The following is a 6,577-nucleotide window of genomic DNA, read 5'->3' on the forward strand; positions in this document are numbered from 1 at the left end:
TTTTCATTGGTTTTGTTTCTTTTTCTCTCTTGCTACTTCATTGTTTTTCTATACATGTTTTTAGTGTATATCTAATAGATTTTTCTAATACATATTTAATAATTTTAAAATACAAAATTAACATTTATTGAATACATGGTCATCATTTTTCTATATGAAATCAACATTTTTGAAATGTTTGATAAACATTTTTCTAATACCAGAATAATATTTTTAATACATGATCAACATTTTTTCTATAACCATTTAACATTTGTTTCAAATCTTTGATTCAAACAATTCAAATACCAATTTTAATTTTGTTAATACATGGTAAATATATTTTTAGACACATTTAATATAGGACTGTGATATTTGGCACACGTGTGTCATATAAACAAAACTGCCACACCTCTATTTATTTCATTTTAAACTATCATACGATCTCTCGTTTTTTGACCTCGCCTCTTCCCAAATAACCTCGCAGGCTCGCTTGAGAAACCTGCTTCTTCCGTACATCTCGGGCGCTCACCCCCGAGAAAACTGCCACTTCTTCACGTCTACCACATGATTTCTCCTCAGAACAAAGTTACCATGATATTCATATGTAAGTTATCAGGCCTGTGTTGCACAACTTATCGTGCTATTTACATAGAACGTATCAGGTACTATGCTTCAACAACTACACCCTTTCAAAGTTACCACTGCGTTTTGTACACAAGTTATACGGTCTTCGATGTGTAAAATACCGTGGTACTTACACATAAGTTATCAGGGTATATGTACATCAACCTCCCCCCGGTCAAAGTTACCATGGGGGATTGTACACGAGTTACCGGGTCTACGGTTCGTATATTATCATGGTACTTGCATCTAAAAATCTGGGTGTGTTTCGGTAGCTTTTTCCATAGATCAAAAATTATCGTGATGTTTTTGCGTAACTTATCACGCCTATAGCACGTGTGCCCCTCATGACACTAAACATTACGTGACTTTTCCGTTGGACGCCATGTGTTGTGTTCATCCAAGAGGCCCACGCGCGAGGCAAGTGTATGTTTTTAACAACTTATATATTTTCCTTTGGTAAAAAAGTTACCATCATGTTTATATTGCAAGTTATCGGTTATGCAGTGCTTATATTATCATGTTATTTACACAAAAAATATTGGGGATGTTTTGAACAACTTTTTCCCGGGGCAAAAAGTTATCATGGTGATTCTAGGTAACCTATCAAGCCCGCAGTGCTTAAAATATCATGCTATTTACACAAAATTTATCAGGGATATGTTTCAGCGACAAATCCCCCCCTCCCACCCTCCACAGGTCAAAAACTTATCATGGTGTTTAGTTATCGCAGTGCATATGTTTTCATACTATTTACACATAAAAATGCCAGGGGAGGGAGGTATACTATCATGCTATTTACACAGAAGATACCGGAGTATCTTTTAAAAAAAATCCCTACGGTCAAAGTTACCATGGTGCTTCTACCTCAGTTATTAGATGTGCGCTGCGTATATTACCATCTATTTACACATAAATTATCAGGTATCTTTTCACATTTGTTTTCCCCAATGGTTAAAGTTACCACGATGTTTGTATCTAAACTATCAGGTCTATGGCGTGAATGTTATCGTGCTATTTACAGAAATTACCGGGGGGCGGGTTCAACAAATTTATTCCCAATGATCAAAGTTACCATGATGCTTGAAAAAAAAGTTTTTCAGTGCTAACATATTAAAGGCAAAAACATGTCAAAAACAGTATTTCCCTTAGAATGTTCAACAATGAGTGTCATAGGTGAGGTGGTTAGCTCCCTTTGTTAATTACTTGCAGGCCAGAGATCAAATCCTATTCTAAGCATTATTTTTGCTGAATTAGGAAGGCACGAGCGGATGTGCCCAATAAAATCGGGGAGGACGCGCGGGAAAGGAAAGAAATCGGAGGAGGACGTGAGGGAAAGGAAAGAAATCGGGAGGTCGTGCGAAAAAGGAAAGAAATCAGGAGAGAATTGATGGCGTTGGATGCGTGTGGCAGTTTTGCAATCTGCCACACGGTTGCCATATACATATTTCGTTTAATATATTTTTCAAATGCTTGATTGACATTTTTCAAATACAATTTTTACAGTTTTTAAAATACATGGTCAACATTTTTTCATACACTTTTATTTTTTTTAAATGCTTGATTAACATTTATTGAAGCATGGTCAACATTTTTCCTATACACATTTAATATATTTTAAATATAAGATTAAAATTTTCTTTTCAAATGTTTATATTCACATTTTTTAAATACATGATCAACTTTTATCATACACATTTGTTTTTCCCGTATATATTTTTGTATACATGATAAACTGTAACACCCACGATGCGGCTATATCTCCCACGTGTCGGAGCACGACTTAGAGGCATAACTGCATTGTAGGCAATGTCGCAAGAGGGGTAATCTTTACACATCCCATGTACTGAATAAGAAAGAGGTACATAGTTGGCTTACAACCGCCACTTCAAACAATACATAAATATAGCATTACAATCATCCAGATACAATCAAGGTCCGCCTACGGAACCCAAAATAAAGACAACCCCAAATGCATAAGATCCCCGATCGTCCCAACTGGACTCCACTACTGATCGTCTCGAAAGGAAACATAGTAACGTCTCGAGTCCTCATCGAACTCCCACTTGAGCTCGGCCGCATCTCCTGGAATGGTATCATCGGCACCTGCATCTGGTTTTTGGAAGTAATCTGTGAGTCATGGGGACTCAGCAATCTCACACCCCCGTGATCAAGACTATTTAAGCTTATGGGTAGGTAAAAGGTATGAGGTGGAGCTGCAGCAAGCACTAGCATATATGGTGGCTACCTTACGCAAATGAGAGCGAGAAGAGAAGGCAAAGCACGTTCGAGAAACTATGATCAAGAAGTGATCCTAGAACTACTTACGTTCAAGCATAACTCGAGACTGTGTTCTCTTCCTGGACTCCGCCGAAAAGAGACCATCACGGCTACACACGCTATTGATCCATTTTAATTAAGTTAAGTTTCAGGTTTTCTACAACCGGATATTAACAAATTCCCATCTGCCCATAACCGCGGGCACGACTTTCGAAAGTTCAAAACCCTGAAGGGGTGTCCCAACTTAGCCCATCACAAGCTCTCACGGTCAACGAAGGATATTCCTTCTCCTAGGACGGCCCGATCAGACTCGGAATCCCGGTTACAAGACATCTCGACAATGGTAAAACAAGTCCAGCAAAGCCACCCGAATGTGCCGACAAATCCCAATAAAAGCTGCACATATCTCGTTCTCAGGGAACACCGGATAAGCAATCCATACAACTAAAACCAACCATCGAGTTTCCCCGAGGTGGCGCTGCAAGGGGCTCTAGTTTGGACCAACACTCAGAGGAGCACTGGTCCGGGGGTTTAAAATAAAGATGACTCTTGAGTCCGCGGAACTCAAGGGAAAAAGGCTAGGTGGCAAATGGTAAAACTAAGGTTGGACCTTGCTGGAGGAGTTTTTTATTCAAGGCGAACTGTCAACGTGTTCCCATTATAACCCAACCGCGTAAGGAACGCAAAATCAAGCAACATAACACCGGTATGACGGAAACTAGGGCGGCAAAAGTGGAACAAAACACCAGGCATAAGGCCGGGCCTTCCATCCTTTACCAAGTATATAGGTGCATTAAAGAAAACAAGATATAATAATGATATCCCAACAATAATCATGTTCCAACAAGGAACAAACTCCAATCTTCACCTGGAACTAGCAACGCTATAAGAGGGGCTGAGCAAAGCGGTAACATAGCCAAACAACGGTTTGCTAGAACAAGGTGGGTTAGAGGTTTGACATGGCAATATGGTAGGCATGATAAGCAAGTGGTAGGTATCGTAGCATAGGCATAGCAATAGAGCGAGCAATTAGCAAGCGAAGATAGAAGTGATTCCGAGGTATGGTCATCTTGCCTGCAAAGTTCTCCGAGTTGACGTAAGCTTGATCCTCGTAAGCGTACTCAGCGGGTTCCTCGATCATGTACTCGTCTCCCGGCTTTATCCAAAGCAAGAACACAAGCAAAGGGAACCACGATCAACCACGATGCAATGCGCAAGCAACATGATGCAAAACATGGCATGATATGCGGGATGTGATATGCAATGCATATGCATGCTCCGAAAGGAAAAGATTGAACCAGGACTCAACTTGAAAAACCAAGAGTGCCGCTGGAAAGATGAGTTGATTTCGGTCGAAATCGATATAAAGATCACCGGAATCGGATGCATGGTTTGCAAATGGCAAGCAAAACAATAATGACACAAAGCTACGATCAACAACATGATGCCATCTAAATGCATCAAGAAAAATAAGCTACTGCACTCTAACATAATAACAAAGCACATGGTAGTGATCCACTCCAGATGCTTGACAAAAGATGAACACTGAGCTACGGCTAAATCACACAAAATCAGGTTCAAATAAGCATGGCAAAAGTGCAAAAGATATCAAGTTCACAGACTTAGTGAAAATAACAACATGTCAGGATTTAATATCAGGAAGCAATGTTTAGAGCAAGATAACAACATGCTACAGGAACATATCATGGAAAAGCAAGGCATGACATGAAACAACTCAAAGCATATAACAAAAGTCCCTTACTGACCATAAGCCAAAAGGGATCAGAAAATACAATGACAACCATGTAAACATAGCAAGTTTAGTTAACAGATTCAGACTTAGCATAAAACTGGACATGGTAAAAACGGAGTTACGTAGGCATGTTTGTGAGCTCGATGCACTCACCACAAGGCATTGCATGACAAACTAAGCATACATCCAGCAAGAAGACATGATCAAGTAGCTAACCATGGCAAGAACACTCTCATAGAATGCATGGAACAACTACAACAACCTCGGCAATATTGATTAACACGTAAACAATCTGCCAGGAACATTTTATAGCAAAAGTAGAGCAAGATTGAGTCATGCTAGGGTACTCCATAATTGCAAATAAAGACATGGATGGATAGAGCATAACAATATCTCAAAATCATCCTTAATGAACATGCTCAAAAGAGGCATGGATCACTCTGTAGCAACAAGACTACATGGCATAAAAATAACATCAGGGAAAAGACTTAGAAGAATTCTAAGTCCCCGAAATCAGCAACATCACGAGAGCTACTTTGCATGCTTGTGCTAGTCACCACAATGATCACAAAAATACATGGCATACACCCCTGTAAAGATGGCATGGCATATGACAAAACACATGTAGGGATCAAGTTCATAGGAGGCACACATTAAACATGGCAAAAATGACAAATGTCCATAATCTGTTAAGAATCAGAACCTAACATTACATAGCACTCTTGCAACAGAATTTAGGGCATCAAGATGTACTCAAATAAACATGGTGCAATGGAATGAAATGGAGTGCACATCCAGACGAACAATTTGATATGCTAGACGCCCAAAACGAAGATACGCATGCAAAGATATGACATGATGAAAATGCCTAAAAATACTGAAAACTGGGAACTTAGAGAAAAACAAAAGTCACCCCTAATCCTCTCAGATCCAGATCCGAGGCACGGAGTTCGAGGATCGCCCGGGCTTCTCGCCGGAGTTCGTAGAGGAAGAAGAGGGCGGCCGGAGGGAGCTCGAGCTCGCCGGCGTTTGCGAGGCCGGGCGGCGCCGATGGCTGCGGGCAGCTCAGGCGAGGAGGAGGGCGGTGGCCGGCGATGTCCGATGAAGGTGGCGGCGGCCGGGCGGCGATGTCCGAGCGGCGCGGCGGCGCGGCAATGTCGACGGAGGCGCTCGGGCGGCGGGGCGCGGTCGCGGCGCGCCTGGGGCGGCGGAGACGCGGGCTTTGGGGGGCTCGACCCGGGCTCGGGCGGGCCGGCGACGATGTGGGGCGCGGCTCGCCACGTGGCGGCGCGCGGTTGGACGGGGGGAGCGGGGCGGACGTGTCCGGCCGGTGGAGATTTCGTCCGGCGGCGGAAAGGGGAATTAGGTTAGGGTTTCATCCGCAAATTTCGGGGGATGCACCTATTTATAGATAGAAGGAGCTAGGAGACTCCAAATAGAGCACGGTTTTCGGCCACACGATCGTGATCGAATGACCGAGATGATGGAGGGGGGTTTAGGTGGGTTTTGGGCCACTTAGGAGAGGTGTTGGGCTACAACACACACGAGGCCTTTACGGTCCCTCAGTTAACCGTTGGAGTATCAAATGAAGTTCAAATGGTACGAAACTTCACAGGCGGTCTAGCGGTAGTATACAAAGGCTGCTTGGCAAGTCTCGGTCCAATCCGAGAACGTTTAACACCCGCACAAGAAAAGAGGCAAAAGGGGACATTTGAGGACATAGAAGTGTCGGAATGCAAAACCGACAACGGAGAAAATGCTCGGATGCATGAGACGACCACGTATGCAAATGCGATGCACATGATGACATGATATGAGATGCATGACATGGACAAAAGCAAAACAAAGACAAAACCCAACAACGAGGAATATCATAACTTAGTGTCGAAAATGGCAAGAATTGAAATACAAATATGGCAAGTTACATACGGGGCATTACAA

The sequence above is a fragment of the Triticum urartu genome, chromosome 7 (genome assembly GCF_003073215.2).
Source record: "Triticum urartu cultivar G1812 chromosome 7, Tu2.1, whole genome shotgun sequence".
Taxonomy (NCBI): Eukaryota; Viridiplantae; Streptophyta; class Magnoliopsida; order Poales; family Poaceae; genus Triticum; species Triticum urartu.